Below are 19217 nucleotides of genomic sequence, written 5' to 3' on the forward strand. Positions count from 1 at the left end.
TTAATCTATAATAGTATAACAGCCCAGTACTTACACTGTGACGGGAATTGTATTAAAGCTCTCTACTGAGATCTCCCTCAATCCTCACAACCACTCTATGTAGACAGCACAGCACCCAATGCTGTTATTCCCATTAGCAGATGGGGACACAATTAAAGAACTTGCTCAACGTCACACTGAGGTAAGTGATGGAACCAGTGCCACATTGGCCCGACACCAAAGTCCAGCATCTTGAAATCACCAGCCTACACTGACTCAAAGGTTTTCTTCCTTCTAGTCTCAATATATAAATGACAATCAGAGGGTGAATGAGGCAGGGCTCAGGCTGAATACCTGGGTTGTAAGGAACTACAGGGATAGCTGTGATAAATTTTCCATACTTTACACATCAGAAAACCATGCCTCTGAGAGGTCAAGCTTCTTGCCCAAGGTCACAGAGCTGATTAGTGGCAAAAGTGGACCAGGACTCAAGGACTCTGACTCCCAGTCCAGGGCACTGCTTCCATACTCCACTACCTCCCTTACTGGTGTGGTTAGGATCTCAAGTGCTGTGAGCTCCCGGGGGCAGCTCCCCTGGAGTAGAACTAGAGTGGGGTCTTGGGACTCACAAGCCCAGGTCAGTTGCTGACTTGCTTCATAACCTTGGGTAAGTTCTAAACAACTATGTCACAGTGATGGTGGGGAAATTAAAACAAGGAAATGCATGTAAATGCTTACTACACATTCAACCCTCAATAGTCAGCCATCTTAACATCATCATGAATTCAACATTTGCAAGAGGAAGAATTCTGGGGCCTTTCATCTTAGAAGCTCAATGAGGAGACTCAGTCATATTTCCAACCATTTCAGGCTATGGAAACTTTTACTTTGTTTTTATAACCTGCAACTTGCACCCTTTGGTGTGGTGCCCACCATAATAAAAAGAAAATAGTTTTTAAGATCCCAAGTGTACCTCACTTAGTCATATAAAAAGAAATGTCTGAATTATCTTGCCACACACTGTACTAATGAATCCCCCAATTTCACAAAGAGACCCTGGCCCCACAAAACACCAAAAAAGGCTGTTCTTAACTCTACAGCTCTTCCCTCTATAAAAAGAATATGTGTGACATAATAAAAAAATAAAATATAAATATATATTTTGTCTCTGATCCCAGTTCCTGACATAAGACTCCTAAAACTCTAGAAGCATCTTTTTTTCCTAATATTTGGTCCTAAATCCCTTGGGGCTTCCTGTGTGATAGGAGTGTCTTTTGTTCTAATGAGGTAACTCTTAGTGGGCTCCTGGATAGCTTCAAGATGAGGACTGGGCACCAGACAGACCAAGCCATGATTACAGGCTTGGAACTTTAAGCCCCACCCACCATCCTCTGGGGAGGGGAAAGGAACTGAAGATTGAGTTAATTAATCATGCTGAGGTGATGCAACCTCAATAAAAATTCCTAAACTATGGGGTACACAGAACTTCTGGGTGAATGAACACAAGGAGGTGCTGGGAAGGTGGTCACCAGAGAGGGTATGGAACCTCGGGACCTCCTTTCCCACATGTTGCTCTATGCACTCTTCATAGAGGTGCATAGAGCATAGGCTGTTCATTTGCATCGTTTATCATAACTGGTAAGTAAGTGAAGTGTTTCCCTGAGTTTCGTGAGCCCATTAGAGCAAATGACTGAATCTCAGAAGAGAGTCATGAGGACTCCCAGTTTGTAGCCAATTTGGTCAGAAATACCAAAAGCTCAGGAATTGTGACTGGTGTCTGAAGTGGGAGCAGTCCTGTGGCACTGAGCCCTGGTGTCTGATGCTAGCTCCAGGTAGAAAATGTCAGAACTGTGTTATAAGACACCCAGTTGGTATCAGGAGAGATGGAGAATAGATTTTTGCTGTGGAAAAACCCCACACATTTGGTGTCAGAAGTGTTGTGAGTGTAGAGAAAACAGTTTTTCTCTGTTAATATTCACATCCCTTCCATTTTGGCACTATCATCACACCCCACCAAGATGTCAGAACAGTCTCAGAGTTAAATTCTTTCATGGTAAAACGTTGCTGAACTATTTATATCCATTCTTTTTTTAAACTGAGATATAATTCACATACCATAACATTTATTTTCTAGGCTGGGCACAGTAGCTCACATGCATAATCCCAGCATTTTGAGAGGCTGAGGTGGAAGAATCACCTGAGCCCAGGAGTTTGAGGCTGCTGTGAGCTATGATTGGTGCCACTGTACTCCAGCCTGGGTGACAGAGTGGGACCCCTGTCTCATTTTTTTTTTTAACTTTCTAAAGTGTACAGTTTAAAGTATACAATTTTTGCTCACTTTAGCTGCATATATACTAACACTGGAATAATACAGAGAAGATTAGCATGGCCCCTGTGCAGGGATGACACATACATTTGTGAAGCATTCTGTATTTTTAAAAAAAAAACAAGAACAAAAAATAAAGCATACAATTCAGTGGTTTTAGTATATTCACAGTTAGGTAACCATCACCATAATCAATTTTAGAACATGTACATCACCTCCTGAAACATGTAACCCTGTACATGGTGGCCATCACTCCACTCCCCCAGTTCCTCTCACATAGGCCCTGATAACTGCTAGTCCACCTCTGTCCCTAAGGGATTTGCCCAAGCTGGACATTTCATATAATGGGATAATAGAATATATGGCCTTTTGTGTCTGGCTTCTGTCACTTAGCATAATGATTTCAAGGTTTATCAATGCTGTAGCATGCATGGATAGTTCATTTCTTTTTTATAACTGAATAATATTCCATTGTATGTGTATACCACAATTTGTTCATTCATCAGTTAATGGACATCTGGTTTGTTTACATTTTTTGGCTCTTATGAATCATGTCATTATGGACATTTGGATAAAATTTTTTTTAATCCAAAAATAGTTTTTGTTTAAATGTATGTTTTCACTTCTCTTGATTATATACCTAGTGGTGGATTGTTGGCTTATATGGTAACTCCAAGGTTTAGCATTTGGAGGACGTTCCAGTTGTTTCCTACAGGGGTTGTACCAATTTAAGTTCCTACCAGCAATGCTTAGGGCTTCAATTTCCTGCATCCTTGTCAACACTAGTTTTCCTTCTTTCTTTCTTTCTTTCTTTTTTTCCAATTATCGATCCTAGTGGGTGAAGTGGTACCTCATAGTTAAATATATATATATATATATATATATATATATATATTTATATATATATATACATATATATTTATTTATATACACATATATACATTTATTTATACACAGACACACATACATATATTTAAAATAGAGACAGGAGTCTTGAGACGTTAACTGGGCTGGGCTTGAACTCCTGGCCTCAAGCAATCTTCCCACCTTGGCCTCCCAAAGTGTTGGGATTACAGGCATGAGTCACCATGCCCATCCTGCACCTTATGGTTTTGATGTGAATATTCCTAATGATGTTGAGCATCTTTTCATGTGCTCATTGGCGATTTGTACATTTTCTTTAGAGAAATGCCATTTTTGAATTGTGTTGTTGGGTTTTCCGTTGTTGAATTTTAGTTCTCTATATATTCTGGTTATTAATCTCTTATTATATATGTGATTTGCAAATATTTTCTCCTATTCTGCAGGTTGCCTTTTTACTCTATTGATAGTGTCCTTTAATGCAAAAAAGTTTTTAATTTTAATTTATCTTTTTTTTTTCTTACCTGTAACTTTGGTATCATATCCAAGAAATCATTGCCAGACCCACTGATGTGAATCTATATTTTCTATGAGTTTTATAGTTTTAGGTCTTCTGTGTAGGTCTTTGATCCACTTTCAGTTAGCTTTTATACATGGTGCAAGGTAAGGGTCCAACTTCATTCTTTGGCTTGTGAATATCCAGTTTCTCCAACACTGTTGCTTCCCCATTGCCTTGGTATCCTTGTTGAAAATTATTTGATCATATATTTGAGGGTTTATTTTGGAGCTCTGTATTCTATCCCATTGGTCTTTATGTCTGTCTTCATGTCTGTATCACAACATTTTGGTTACTATAGCTCTGTGGTAAGTTTTGAAATCAGAAATCTTTTAAAGAATTATTTTGGCTATTCTGGGTTCCCTATTAATTTCTGCAAAAAAAAAAAGACAGCTTGAATTCTATAGAGATTATACTTAATCTACAGATTGCTTTGCAAAAATATTGCCATTTGAACAATGCTAAGTCTTCCATTTCATGAATACAGGATGTCTTTCCATTCGTTTAGGTCTTTAACAATTTCAACAATATTTTGTAGTTTTTTCAATACATAAGTCTTGCACATTGTTAAATTTATTTGTAAGTATTTGCTTCATTTTCATACTACTATAAATGGAATTTTTTCTTGATTTCATTTTTGGATTGTTAATGATTGGTTTATAGAAATACAACAGACCTTTTATACTGCAACCTTGCTGAACTCATCTATTAATTCTAATAGTGTTTTAGTGGATTCCTTAGGATTTTCTAGATATGAGTACATCATCTGATAACAGAAATGGTTTTATCTCTTCTTTTCCTATCTGGATACCTTTTATTTATTTTTCTTGCCTAATTGCTCTGGCTAGAACTGACAGTACATCTTTGTTTGGTTCTTGATCTTAAGTGGAAAGTTTTTAGTCTTTCACCAGTAGGTGTGATGTTAGCTGTGGGTTTTGCATAGATGCACTTTATCAGGTTGGGGAAGTTCCTTTCTATTTCTATTTTGTTGAGTATTTTTTCCATAAAAGGATGTTGGATTTTGTGAAACGCTTTTTCATGTCTATTGAGATGGCCATGAGGTTTTTGGTCCATTGTTCTATTAATATGATATATTACATTGATTGATTTTCATGTTTAACTCTACATTAATTTTTACTTGAATATATTACATGTTTAAGTATAGTCTAACTGAGAAGAGCTTTGTACAGGACCACAGACATTTTCTGTCTATTTGCAATTCTGGCTCTAACTTGGACCTGTATTTTGGACAAGAACAGATGGTAAACTGCTACGTGACTGTAACCATGACTTCAAATCATAAACAATCTGGTATTTTTAAAAATTATGTTTTTTTATCAAAAAGGAAATATATATATATTTTTAAAGTAATGTTGAACATACAAGTTTTATTGTTGTTTGTTATTAAAATCACATTTTCAACCTTTGATGATACGAGTTTCAATTAAAATAGTTCTACTATTTAAAACCAGTGCATGCGATTTCTGATTTTGAACATACTGTTGCAGAAATAACCTGTACCAGACTTTGGGTAGGTCAAAGTCACTTAATGTAATGAGAAAAACACATATGGACTTGCAATTTTTTCCCCTATAAAGGCAACAGTAATAATGATACTGATGAAATTACTTGCTAACATTTACAGAATGTGCTGCTTAGCTATCTAAGCACATTACTTGAAAATTTTTATTTAAGTATCTTATTTAGTTCTATCAGCAACTCTGTGGCTGATGTGCAATTAGTACTCCATTTTATAGATGAGGAATCTCAGAGATGTTAAGTGATTTGTCCAAATATTCAAAGGTAGTGAAGTCCCAATTCTGAATCACAGGCAGGTGACTCCAAAGCCCAGGCTTTTAACCATTTGTTGTAATTTGGTTTTAGTTTAAAAGAGTTTAATTTATGAGGGAACTCATAATTGTTTATTTCCCCTTTTCAACTGAAATGGGACCAAAACCTAGAAGGTCATAGATTTGCAGCATTCCACTTGTTGGCCAAATGGTATTACACATTTAGCACTCATTGAGTGGATTCAATGGGTGCTAATGTGAATTCCACCTATGTGATATATCTAATCTAGCAATAAACAAGATTGTAAAGGAACTGTTTTATATTTAATTATGCAGTTAATAATTTTTTAGGTATGTTTGATGATTTAAGTAGAAAATCTTTATTGACAAAGTCAAACCCACTTTAATTTTATTTTTAATATATTTTTGTTATTTTGACATCATAATGACTTTTAAAAATTTTCTTTTAAATTATAGATTTAGGAGGTACATGTGCAAGTTTGTTACATGGGTGTATTGTGTAAGGCTGGGGTTTAAACTTCCAGTGAATCCATCATCCAAATAGTGAGCATAGTACCCAATAGGTAGCTTTTGAACCCTTGCCCCCTCACTCCCTCCTACCTTTTGGAGTCCCCCATTCATTGTTGCCAGCTTTATGACCATGTGTACCCATTGTTTAGCTCCTGCTTATAAGTTAGAACATGCAATATTTGTTTTCTGTTTCTAATTTAGTTCACTTATGATAATGGCCTGCAGCTGCCTCCATGTGGCTGCAAAGGACATGATTTTGTTTGTTTTTATGGCTGCATAGTATTCTATGGTGTATGTGTATCACATTTTCTTTATCCAATCAACTGCTGATGGACACTTAGGTTGATTCCATGTTTTTGCTGTTGTGAATAGTGCTGCAATAAACTTATGAGTGCAAGAGTCTTAGATAAAACAATTTCTTTTCCTTAAGTAGATATCTAGTAGTGGGATTGCTGAATCCAATGGTGGTTTTATTTTCAGTTCTTTGAGAAATTGCCATATGGTTTTTCATAGAGGTGGAACTAATTTACATTCCCACCAACAGTGTATAAGTATTCCTTTTTTTCTGCGTTCTTGCTAACATGTTATTTTTTGACTTTTCAATAATAGCCATTCTGACTGGTGTGAGATGGTGCCTCATTGTGGTTTTAATTTGCATTTCTCTGATGAATAGTGATGTTGAGCATTCTTTCATTTGTTTGTGGGCCTCTCCTATGTCTTCTTTAGAGAAGTGTCTGTTCATGTTCTTTACTCAGTTTTTTCTCATTGATTTGTTTAAGCTCCTTACAGATTCTGGATATTAGTCCTTTGTCAGATGCATAGCTTGCAAGTATTTTCTCCCATTCTGTAGATTGTCCGTTTACTCTGTTGATTGTTTCTTTAGTTGTGCAGAAGCTCTTTAGTTTCTTTACATCTTATTTGTCTATTTTTATTTTGTTGCATTTGCTTTTGAGGACTTAGTCATAAATTTTTTGCCTAGGCCAACATCCAGAGGGTTTTTCCTAGGTTTTCTTCTAGGACTTTTATAGTTTGAGGTTTCACATTTAAGTCTTTAATCCGTCTTGAGTTAATTTTTGTATATGGTGACAGGTAAGGGGTCCAGTTCCATTCTTCATACGGCTAGCCAATCAAACCCACTTCTAATAGGAAAAAAAGGGACTATGCCAAAGTGTCCAGTGATCCATTTTGGGACATTATGAAGAGGTGCATTAAAATTACCATAGAGTTGGTTTTGTGGAGGGGGACTTGGGAAACTACAACTTTAAGCCCATGGACCTTCTTTGAGTCTTGGCTCAGGACACTACATTATTGTGGCTTTCTTCTTAACTCCCTAGCTATGGTGCTCATTTCTGGCCCTCTTGCAGCCTTTCAGTCTGAACTTACAGTTCTCAGTCCTTTGCATACCCCTCTCTCCTCCTAAGAAAGCTCACCTAAAGGTGCAACCATCACTGTTGAGCAGATGGTTTATAAATGTGTGACTCTGGTTTTGACCTCTAGCCCCAATAAAATCCTAATGCTTCAGTTGGCAGCCTACTTGAATGTTCCAGCATCTCAAAGTCGAGATATCCAAACTGGATCTAACTTTTCATGTTCTTTTTATAGCACGACCTTCATTTCTCCAGGTCCAAAATCTTGGAGGCATTTGTTATTCTTCCATGTCTCGGGCTAAGTTTGTGTCCATTTGCCCACCAGTTGTCTTGATAATTGGTCCCTTCATGTATATTCTCATTGCTTTCCCTTGACTTCCACCCAAGTGATTATTTGCAACAAGCTCCTGATTGTCCTATGCTGTGAAAGACCAAGGGGAGTCCTTATGGAACCCACTATAGGCCAAGGTCTAGGGGATTAAATAGGTTGTTTGGCTTTGTGAGAGATGATGTCCATGATGGCAGTGGGAGGTGGGAATATGGAGGCCAGCCCAGTGAGACGTGTAAAGAAAATGCACATGAGTTATACAGGTCTGGGAGTTATACATTTCCTTCCTGAGGTCAGTTTCTTTCTCATTTGGTATAAAACAGTTATAGGACATGGAAGAATAGTTGTTGGCCTCTCTCTGGAGAGCCTGAGCAGTATAGACAAAGGAGGTGTTGGCCTCTACAGCCTGCCATGGACAGCTCAGACTGCCAGAACCTGGTATCTATGAACCTCCATGCCCACTGGACTGCTGCCAGCTCTCACTACAAATCAGGGCTGCAGGCCTCAGAGTCCTGGGCACCTCCATTCACTGCAGATGCTTCCTCCAACCAGAGGCCTCCCCAGGGCTCCATATCATATAAAGGAGAATGCTCAGAAGCATGGACCCTGAAGTGGGATGTACTCAAGTCCAGACCCTTGCTTAGATACTCCCTAGACGCTCAACTCTCTAATTAAGCACTCTGAACAGCAGGTCATCTGGTCAACCTCCTGTGAACTCCCAGCTAGAAGGACTGCAAAACACCACTGAAGACAGGAGATGATACAGCAGATTATCAATTTCCCTCCACTCTTCCCAGATGAGATAGCGGAAATCAATTTCCCTAAACTCACAGGTATCCTATGTGGCTGGAACAAATACTTCGGTGCACCTCTGAGGCTGAAAATGGATTGGGTCACTACGTCACTACATCGTCTTCAGACGGCCTGCTAAAAAACAAGGGAACCTACTAAGCCTAACCATAGGGCCTTGAGTTTGAGGACTGACGCAGGCAGGTTTGGGGTTCTGTACACCAAGGTCTGAAGTCACCAGCTATCTTCTATCTCCTCAGTCTCCATCTTGAATAATTGAAATTTGTAGGGGCATTAACTTAGCCTCTAAGTCTCAATTTTCCCATCTTTGAAATGGGGATCATAATTCTACCTTGCCAGGTCGTTTTGAGAAGTACAGGAGACATGCATACAACACCCAGCACAGCAGCAGGGCTGTAATGGAAGGTCGGCGTGTTTCCACATGACCTCCATGTAGGTTGTCATATACACTGGGAGTGTGTTAACATCTACTTGTTTATAAGCACACGAGAGTTGGCAACAGGGGGAAATAGGTCATTTATACACATTAAGACATGTGGTTCATTCACTCCGTTGGAGTCCTAATTACTCACTGGCCAGTTATTTCTTTCAGGGCAATTTCCTTTTTGTCTACAGTTACAGATATAAATATAAAAAATACAAGAAGATACTACTTTGAGACAGCTGGTGAATTATATCAAATTACTCTGTAATCCCTTTACCTGAAGGGACCCGACTGCCCAGCCCCTGCTGTCTCTAAAAGAACGATCATCAACCAGAACTTCCTTCTGGTCACTCTGAGTGTGTTTTATCATTGTTGAATACAGACCTTGGGAGACAAAAAAATCTTCAAACATTTTCTCAGTAGATGGGGACTGGGGGATTTTAAAGTTGATTTTGAAACTGAATGAGACCAGGGACTCAAAGAAGGCAGAGGAGAAAAGATTAAGTTGTACAGCCAGAACTAAAACCCAGGTTTTTATCTGGGAGTTTTATTTAAAAAAAAAATGCAGTTTCTGACTCAAAGTCTCAGGTGAGGCTTGAGATTCTGCTGGTTCTGGGACCACACTTTCAGTTGCATGAAGGTTGATGCTGGTAAAGCACTTGGAACACTTTATGACATGTACTGCCTGATTCAATAAAAGGCAGTTACTATTGCTGTTGTTTTTATTGCAGCGACTGAGCTGCATGTAGCTCTCAGAAATTGAGAAATGGCATTTGGGTTTAAAAGTCAGTTTTCTGTGAACTTGCTTGGCTTAGATCAGTCAAGGCTCAAAGACTGATTCAAGAAGCCTGGGTAAACTGACCACATCAAACTTTTTTTTTTTTTTTTTTGAGACGGAGTCTCCCTCTATCACCAAGCTGGAGTGCAGCAGTGCTATCTTGGCTCATTGCAACCTCCACTTCCCAGGTTCAAGTGATTCCCCTGCCTCAGCCTCTTGTGTAGCTGGGATTACATGTGCACACCACCATGTCCGGCTAATTTTTTGTATTTTAGTAAAGACAGGGTTTCACCATGTTGGCCAGAATGGTCTCAATCTCCTGACCTCGTGATCCACCTGCCTTGGCCTCCCAAAGGGCTGGGATTACAGGCATGAGCCACTGCGCCCAGCCTATACCAAGCTTTTGAATACACCTTCTGGGCTGAGAATAAGACCTCAAGGTAGAGTGGAATGAACAGGGTCCAGGGGATTAGAGACCTGGGGCCCTGTCTGAAAGGTTAGAAGGTTCTGGAATAGACATGGCAGCCATGGCAGCCAACTCTTCTCAGACAACTGGTTTAATCTCTCCAAGTCCATACATTCAGGGCAGAAGCAAGGAAGAGAATGAGAACTGGATATCCTACAAGTGGAATCCATTGGCAAGGCTGATCTGTGACCCACTTTTGATAAATGAGGTATGACGTCTATGCTTTGCTGAACATATCTGTTTCTGTGTTTCTGTGTATCTGTATATCCTTTCCTTCCTTTCCCTTTTCCTTCTTCTTCATATATTCCCTTTTCCTACCCTCTCTTCCTTCCATCCTTTCTCTCTTTTCCTTGCAAAGGAAAATTTTACATTAAAAAAATGCCAGGCCAAACACAGTGGCTCATGCCTGTAATCCCAGCACTTTGGGAGGCTGAGGCAGGCAGCTCACCTGAGGTTGGGAGTTCGAGACCAGCCTGACCAACATGGAGAAACCCTGCCTCTATTAAAAATACAAAATTAGCTGTGAGTGGTGGCACATACCTGTAATCCCAGCTACTCGGGAGGCCGAGGCAGGAGAATCGCTTGAACCAGGAGGCAGAGGTTGCGGTTGGCCAAGAGTGCACCATTGTACTCCAGCCTAGGCAACAGGAGTGTTTCAAAAAAAAAAAAAAATTCCAACTTTCTCATGGCTGAGCTAGAGAAGGGGAAAAGGAATTTATTTGCCTGTGCATGATCCAACTGAGCTGGGGAGGAAGACCAGAGAGAGACCTTCCTCCAGGTGAAAACTGATTGTGGCTGAAACACCTTGGAATAGTGATGAGGGCCAGGTGTGAGTGGAAGAAATGAACCTTGAAGGCAAGAGCCAAGAGTAGCTGCTTTCTTGGATCCCTATCCTCTCAAGATTTGCCCTGATCTAGGGCCAAATGCACCTGCAGACCAGGGCACTCATTCCAGCTCCATTTCTCAAAGCCCCCTGCATATTCCCCTCTCCTGCCAAACATGACCCCTCCAGCACCCAACCTGAGACACATCCTGCAGCTAAGCCTTTGTTTTGCCATTTCTGAGTACATTCTTTTCTCCATATCCACCTTTATTAGACAGTGTTCTAATCACTTTATATTCATTAATTCCCTTTTTTATCCCATTATAATTACCTGAGGCAAGTGTTTGTACTGTCCTATTTTACAGGTAAAATGATGAAACTTAGAAGAGAGGAGTTAAGTAACTTGCCCCAGATCATGCAGTTTCTATGTGGTTGATCTGGGACTTAGGTCTATCTGTCATCAAACTCCACATTCTTAATCACCAGTCTCTGCCTTTTGTGTATCATGCTGCAGTGTAACCACTGTTTCACATGTCTGTCTCTCTGTTAAGCAAAACCAACTCCTAGAATTAAGAACAGGGCTTCTTTTCATGGTTTTCATCCCTAGCTAGAACAGGAGTGGAAGGCATTCTGCAAATATTTCCTATATTATGCTACATTCTATTACATTTCCTACAGGTAGATTAAAAGCTCCATGATAGTTCAGATCAGGTTTCTGTGAGCTCTGGATCTGTGACCATCTGAGCTTGGTTCTTAGCTGCTCTGAGCTTTGGTTTCCCATCTCTATGCCCATCTCCATCTTTAACAGATTGTGAATATCAGGGAATCAGGGTATTGTTTCATTCTTCTTCAATCCAGCCCCCTCTGCTGTCACCATATAGTGCCTAGCATAGTATCCATTCCACAGCAGACACTCAGTTGACTATTTATTAGATGAATGAACATTGATAATTCTCTAATCTGCCTCCCTAACGTTCATTTTTTTTTTTTTGAGGTGAAATCTCCCCCTGTCGCCCAGGCTGGAGTGCAGTGGCACCATCTTGGCTTGCCGCAAACTCCGCCTCCTGGGTTCAAGCGATTCTTCTGCCTTAACCTTCCTAGTAGCTGGGATTACAGGCGCTCACCACCATGCCCAGCTAATTTTTGTAGTTTTAGTAGAGACGGGATTTTGCCATGTTGGCCAGGCTGGTCTCACATTCCTGACCTCGGGTGATCCACCTGCCTTGGCCTCCCAAAGCATTGGGATTACAGGTATGAGCCACTGCACCCAGCCTTACCTCCTCAGCTTTAAATAAAACTGGGATAAAGAGTCTGAAAATGATGTCACTTAACTGTTGGGGGAGAGAGACACAACGTTACTCTACTTTATGTGTACAGAAAACTAAACGATGAGGCTGGAAAGGTGACAAACGATAATTGAAAATAAAAACAAGGTTGGGAACTTACCAAGACCCATCCATGGAAAATGTGAATGCTATCTGGAACCTTTCCAGCCTGGTTCCTGAATCTTTTGTAACAAAAGGTCCAACTTGGGCTTTTATATCCCATTAGCAGAGAAAATATAGCGTGGTATACGTTACAGGTTGCCACTGAGGTGTTAAGACATTTGAAAAAAGAACAAAGGAAAGCACAGATAAAGCCTCATCAGACTTGAGCTAGGCAGCAGAAACAAGACATTAACCCTCTTGAAGACCCTTGAGGCCTCCAGCCTTTCCCCTTGGATAACTCTGAAAGGCATCCAGTGAGTTCCAATTTGGGCAGGGGTTTGTTTATTCTGCTTGGTTCAAGTCAGGGCTACGGATCCCTAATGGTTTTCATGTCCCTAAAGGTTTTCCACATTTGGGCAAGATCTATGCTTTATGTAAGCCTGGAGAAAGCCTTGCTCCCAGCTGCTTTGGCTGTGCCGATTGCGCCAAGAGCACTCAAATGCACTGACTCAGGGGAGGAGTTTAGCAGCATGGACCCCTTGGCACGACGGGGGAGATTTTTTACAATGGTGCCGTGTCATAGTAAAAATGCCTTCATTCTTAACTGACTCTAATTTTTATTACATTTCATTTTTCTCCTGGTGATGCTAAATTTTCAAGACTAGACCCTTTACTGTAACAAGTGTCTCGTGCCAAAGAAAACTAAGTGGGCCCATGCTGGCTTCTGGCCCTTTATTCTGATTGTACTCAATTTCTAATCCAGGAAAAAGCATTCAGGTTTGTAATCGCCACTCTCCTTCCTGCAGAGAGCGCCTCCAGGCTATTGGTCCTAATGTGCCACTAGTTCAAAATTCAACCTGCTTAAAGGCCTGCAATGGCTCTCTAATGCTTTATGTCCAAATTTTCATCTCATTCTCCAAATTGTAAGAACAGCTATCAAATGAACCTTACCTCTCACTATGTCTGCTGCATTATTTCTTCGTTGTCTCACAGTTGCTGCACACATTCTCACCCTGGCACTATCTCACTTGCTATCCCTGCCTGGAATGCTTCCTATATCTCCAAGGATGAATCCAGCCAGAAAGTTGTTCACAGATGATCTGCCTGTGTTTACAGCCCTTCTCTCCTTTGTCTCAACTCCCAGTTCAGCCTCCTAAATCCTTGAACTGAAGTGCCCCATAGCGTGTGTGAATCTCAGAATACAGTTCCAGGGTCCAAAATGAAGATGCCTGTAGTATCAAGCAGGTAAAGAAAATGAGGCTAAGCTGAGCCAGACACCACCTGGAGGTGGAGCCAGGTGTGTGGTAAAGCACTGGTGTGTCTCATCTTGTGGGGGTTAGCATGAGTCAGGGTAAGCCGCTGGGCCAAGGGAGAATAGTGGCCCAGGGTTGCCAGAGAAGCCAGAACATTTTAAAACAACATTCCCAGTTTTTAAAGTACTACAGCTGTCAAAGAAAAACACATAGATTGGATTTGGCCCATGAAGAAGGAATTTGTGTTCCTGTGGTATAAGTAAAACACTGCTATGACTCACAGTCCTCAGAGTGTGGCATGAGGTGGCAGGGGGTAGGGGGAGCATTAAAAGTCTACCTGGGCCTGGAGGAGACAGGTCTTCAAGTCCCCTTTGTAGTCTAGACAACAAGCTTCCTTCTAAGTCCAACTTCTTGAAATACAGTTCCCAGAAAGAGAGAGAGCTGGGTTACTAGCCATTATTCCTTTTCCCAACTCCTCAAAACAATTAAAGAGCATTTTAGCTAACACCATCTTGGTCCTTATTTCAGAATAACCCTTTATTTTCAAGCTCAATATCCATGACTATTTCAAATATAAATATTTTAATTTGAGGTACAATGAGGGCTGGAAAGGGTGGTGCCTGTGGGGTCATCTCCAATTTATTTTGATGAGAATCATCCTTTTGAAACGTAAATCTTATTGTGTCACCAGTTCTGCTTAAAACCCTCTGAGGGCTTCCCATTGCTCCTAGAGCCCTTAATAAGAGCCTGTGTTATCTGGCAGTTTGTTTTGCCTCTCTCTATTTTTCATAGGCAAAAAATATGAGGCTTAAGTGAGATACTACTTTAAAAACACTTGTCATAGTGCCCAGCTCACAGTGAGTGCCCAATACCTGTTAATGCTTGTCATTCTGACTTCTCTAGACTGTTGGCATAATGAACCCTCCGGCTCACCACCCTACACTCATACTTCAAACTTGCCATACACCCTGCTGCCACTGGGCCTTTGCACATATCATTGCTTCTGCCCAGACACTCTTCCAGCCCCTCTTCTCTTAGTTACCATCGATTTGACCACCACTCTGCTGGGTCCAATCAATGGCTTCTTTTGCAGAGTGAAATATGTTTACTTGGTCCATCAGCTAATAGGAGCTGCTGCTTTTCCCGTTTGATTGACTGTGCTAGGAATATGCAGCTGTCAGTGGGAGGACTCCCAACTACCCTTATAGGTGTCTATATCAAAGAATGGAAGGATACCATTTCCTCAGATATCCTCAAAATCACTGGAGGTCTCTAGGGCAAGGGGGCAGCAGGTAGGTGGGAAAATGATCAATTTTGTATTCAAATGAACCTGCATTCAGATCTAAGGTTTCACGTTATACTCAATGTATGCACACACACACACACACCCCTACACCTGGTATAAGTCAGTACACAGGATCCCTGAGTGGTAGACAATGCTGGAGTGTTTCCTAGCAGTTAAGAACATGTCTTTGGGAATCAGAGGCTCGGGATCTAATATTGGCTTTGATCCTTCAAGCTGGCTCACTCTAGTTGAGGATTTTGGTTCTGAACTTGGTAGTCTACCAGCCCAGATCTTGTGAGTTGCTAGGGTCTCTGAAACTTCTTGTGTTCTCTATTCCCCTCCATGTTCCCAGATCATTCACAACAACATCTATTTGAAATGGATTTTAGATGAGTCTGCTTATTGATGCCGAAATGTGACTCTGAGTATAAACAGGGGCAAAATACTCGATTCTGTTGCACAGGGTGTTTCTGGTGACTGTAAAATTCAAAGGTAGAACCTTAGCATACATTTGTTTAAGGAATCACTTGTGGCATTAACATTATAGAAAATATTTTTTTAAAAAAGTTTGTTGTCACAATGAAATATGAAGTTAAAAAGACAAAATACCAAATTGTATTACCAGTTGACACAACATTTTAGACTCCCGATGATAGACAATATCTGTAATTAGAATTCAGTTTACTAAAATCTAAACACCCTTAAAATATCTTTTTATTATTTTAACTGTACTACTAATTCATTCAGTGTTTCTTGGTTTGAAGATTCAATTCCAGTAGAAGTCTAAATTATGACTCAGACTATGGTGAAATCTTCTCTTTTTTATCCTCTTAAAAATTTGCTACTGACCCACATGTTATTATAAGCAGATTATAAGCATGTTCATTATGTTCTATAAATGTTCCCAAGAGCAAGAATTTTCATAGCTCATTAAAATGAGGTTTATTCTTTAAAAACAAAAATCAATTTAGAAACACTCAAAAGTATTAGTGTCATGTACTGAAAAAAATCTCCTTTAATTTTATTGTAATGAGTTAGTCACCTTCATTAAAATGTACAAAGTTTAACTGGAAAACGGAATTTTGTCCCAATCGTAGATTTTTAGACAGGAGTAAATGCTTGGCATCTTTCTACTCTGGAGGGATTCAAATAGAGATGATATCAGTGAAGAATTAACTAAAAAAAATAGAAATTTCATAATATGGGTTCAGGGCTTGTTTTCTCTGGTTAAATACCTGTTTACATTTCTCCAGGCACTTAAATCATTGTAGAAACTTCAGATGTCACTCAGGATGGTACAGGGACTTCCCTCTGGGGCCCTATATCCTGTGCTTATTTCAATTATAACATTTACACTATCTTAAAATTTGCATGTTTATTTATCCATTTCTTCCATTAGTGTGTAAATCCTTTGAAAGTAAAGACTGTATTTTGTTTGCTGTTATATCCTTAGCACATAGTAGATGTTCAACAAATATTGGTCAAATGATTGAATGAATCAGTAGCCTAATGCATGGGAACTAAGGACAATCTCACTAAAAGAGTTACACAGGTGTGGCCTCCAGCCACTCGATACCTCCTCTCAGGTGCCCCAGGAGTTACTAGTGCTCTAGGGCCACAGCCAGGAAAACCTGGAAGGTACTTTTTCTTTTCTTGTATATCTACAACTGAGCTAACAGCAGAGTCTTTGAATTTAAAACAGTGGAAGGTTGGCATTTCAAGGTGCTATAAAAAAGAGAGGTGGCAATCCTCATCATTACCATCATCATCCCCAGCATGACCATCATCATCATAAGACTGGTTGAACATATATTAGGTACCAGATACTATGCCAAGCTCTTTTTATTTTTAATTTTTAAATTTTTTGTAGAGAGAGAGAGAGTCTCACTCCATCACCCAGGCTGGACAGAGTGCAGTGGCAGGATCATAGCACGCTGCAGCTTCAGATTCCTGGGCTAGAGCCTCAGACTTCTGAGTAGCTGGGATCACAGGCACATGCCACCACATCTGGCTTTTTTTTTTTTTTTTTTTTAAGAGACCGCATCTCGCCATGTTGCCCAGACTGGTCTTGAACTCCTAGCCCAAAGTGATCTTTTTGCTTTTGCCTCCCAGAGTGCAGGGATTACAGGCCTGAGCCACCTGGCCTAAGTTCTTTGTATACATTATCACACTTATTCCTCAAAACAACTCTACGAATTTGTTGCTTTATTCCTATTTTGCAGATGCAGAAACTGAAGGCTAGAAGTACAGTCACCTATTCAAGATGACACAGTGTTGAAGTCAAGACTCAAACCCAAAACACAGTAAAACTCACATTCAAAGGCCTCCCTTGGAGGTAACTACTTCTGCAGAGTCTGCATCTATTCTGTGGCATTTTTAAGAACTAGTTTTTAACTTAAATATTCAGTACATTTTGGAGGGAAGCCTTGGAATCTAATGGTTGTTTTTTTGAATACAGTGTTTCAAATAACTATTCTGTAAATGAATTTCTGCAATATGGTCCATTCGGAGTTTCTGTAATCAGGACTTGACATTTTCATAACCAGATCAAATATGTAAACCCCAAGTGCCTGTGTGGTGTTGCTGTCGTCACCAGTCATCTTTCTGAATTCATTGATTAGGATTTTAACTACCCAGTCTTCCTTCCTTCCTTCTCCTCCCTCCCTCCCTCCTATCTTCTTCCCTCCTTCCCTTCCTTTCTCCTTCCCTTTGCCTTCTCTTCTCCTTCCTTTCTACTTCTCTCCCTCTCCCTCTCTTTCTCTTTTTGGTGTCAAAACTTTACAGAGAATTAAGCCATAATTTTTTCCTTTCATAAACTAGTTTCTTGGAGCAAAATTAGGGCATATAAGAGAACTGAATGGAATCAGTCTCCCAGCTCAAAATGGGTGTATTCACACCTGGGAACGGAGTGCCATGTTCAGGTCTCACATGGTAATGGAGTAACATTCCTTGGTCACAACTGGTGTGGAATCATATTGTTAGGTTACACCTGGGTGTAGTGTCACACTCCTCCGTGATACTTGACCACCCGTAGTCCCAAAACAGGATTTTGTCCTGTAGCTACGAGCTTCTTGGCCCTATGACCTACTCATACCACCTTTAACTTAGCAGTCTAGCACTTTATGAATTCTCTTTAGGTGGTAAAGACTACTTCAGTAGGCCTAAACCTAATACTACATTTTCTGCGGAATGAGAAATATTAACTTACAAGTTGAAAACTTCCAGATGTGATCTTTTGCATTCTTCCCATAGGTGCCATAGCAATAGGCCACAGTGGGCAGCTAATGAATACTTTTTAGCTGATTAACCCGTGCAGAAACACACCCAATATTACATTAAAGCATACTTTTAAATACCAAGAAAATAATTTCAAGGTCACAATACTAAGAAGTCAAGGTATTTCTTTAAATAAACAAATCTTGGAATTAGGACTATGCACATGCCTTCCTTGCCTGGTAGGCATGTAAAGGGTAGTTGTTTTGATTATGAGGAAGTCGACTAAGCCAGCCTTTATAAACTATTTATGAGGTATAGTCATGTAGTTCAAATGTGTGTGTGTGTATTCCTACTATAATTTCTTGTTTTTTATTCAAAGCTGTTAACTTTAGAGAAAGACACAAATAGAATATACATACTTATTGTAGTGAAAGAAAATAAGTTGAAAACTTGACAGAGTCTTGCTGTGTTGCCCAAGCTGGAGTGCAGTGGTATGTTCTCGGCTCACTGCAACCTCCTCCTCCCAGGTTCAAGCAATTCTCATGCCTCAGCCTCCTGAGTACCTGGGACTACAGGTGTTTGCCACTGTGGCTGGCTAATTTTTTTTTTCACTAGAGATGGGGTTTCATCATGATGGCCAGGCTGGTCTCAAACTCTTGACCTCAAGTGATCTGCCTGCCTCGGCCTCTCAAAGTGCTGGCAGACCTTTCCATCTGAAATAAAATATTCCCTATTTTCAAATAAAAATATTATATCTGTAATGTATTTTTGTCTTCATATGAATATTCTATTTATAGACTACATATCTTAAATAACTTTAATATAGTTAAATACAGTCTAGAGATACACATATTACACATCAGACTGGCTCAAATTGAACAGTTAGTTTTCTTTTCTAATATATAATGTATTATTATTTTTTAAAATAGAAATGTACCATTTTATTATAAAGTCTCACAAAAAGAAAATAGTATCCAAAAAAGGAAACTCAACTACC

General features: G+C 39.9%; 1 protein-coding gene and 1 non-coding gene across 5 annotated transcripts in view; one reads left to right on the plus strand and one right to left on the minus strand.

Annotated features, from left to right (window-relative positions):
- Nucleotides 1–19217, minus strand: part of PLCE1 (phospholipase C epsilon 1) — a 334637-nt gene that overhangs the window by 163992 nt on the left and 151428 nt on the right. The window lies entirely within an intron of this gene.
- LOC116528466 lies at nt 2310–2416 on the plus strand. Its single transcript, XR_004259042.1, has one exon. It is a non-coding gene; the product is annotated as a U6 spliceosomal RNA (small nuclear RNA).

The sequence above is a fragment of the Sapajus apella genome, unplaced genomic scaffold (genome assembly GCF_009761245.1).
Source record: "Sapajus apella isolate SASKATOON/1434 unplaced genomic scaffold, GSC_monkey_1.0 scaffold58, whole genome shotgun sequence".
NCBI lineage: Eukaryota > Metazoa > Chordata > Mammalia > Primates > Cebidae > Sapajus > Sapajus apella.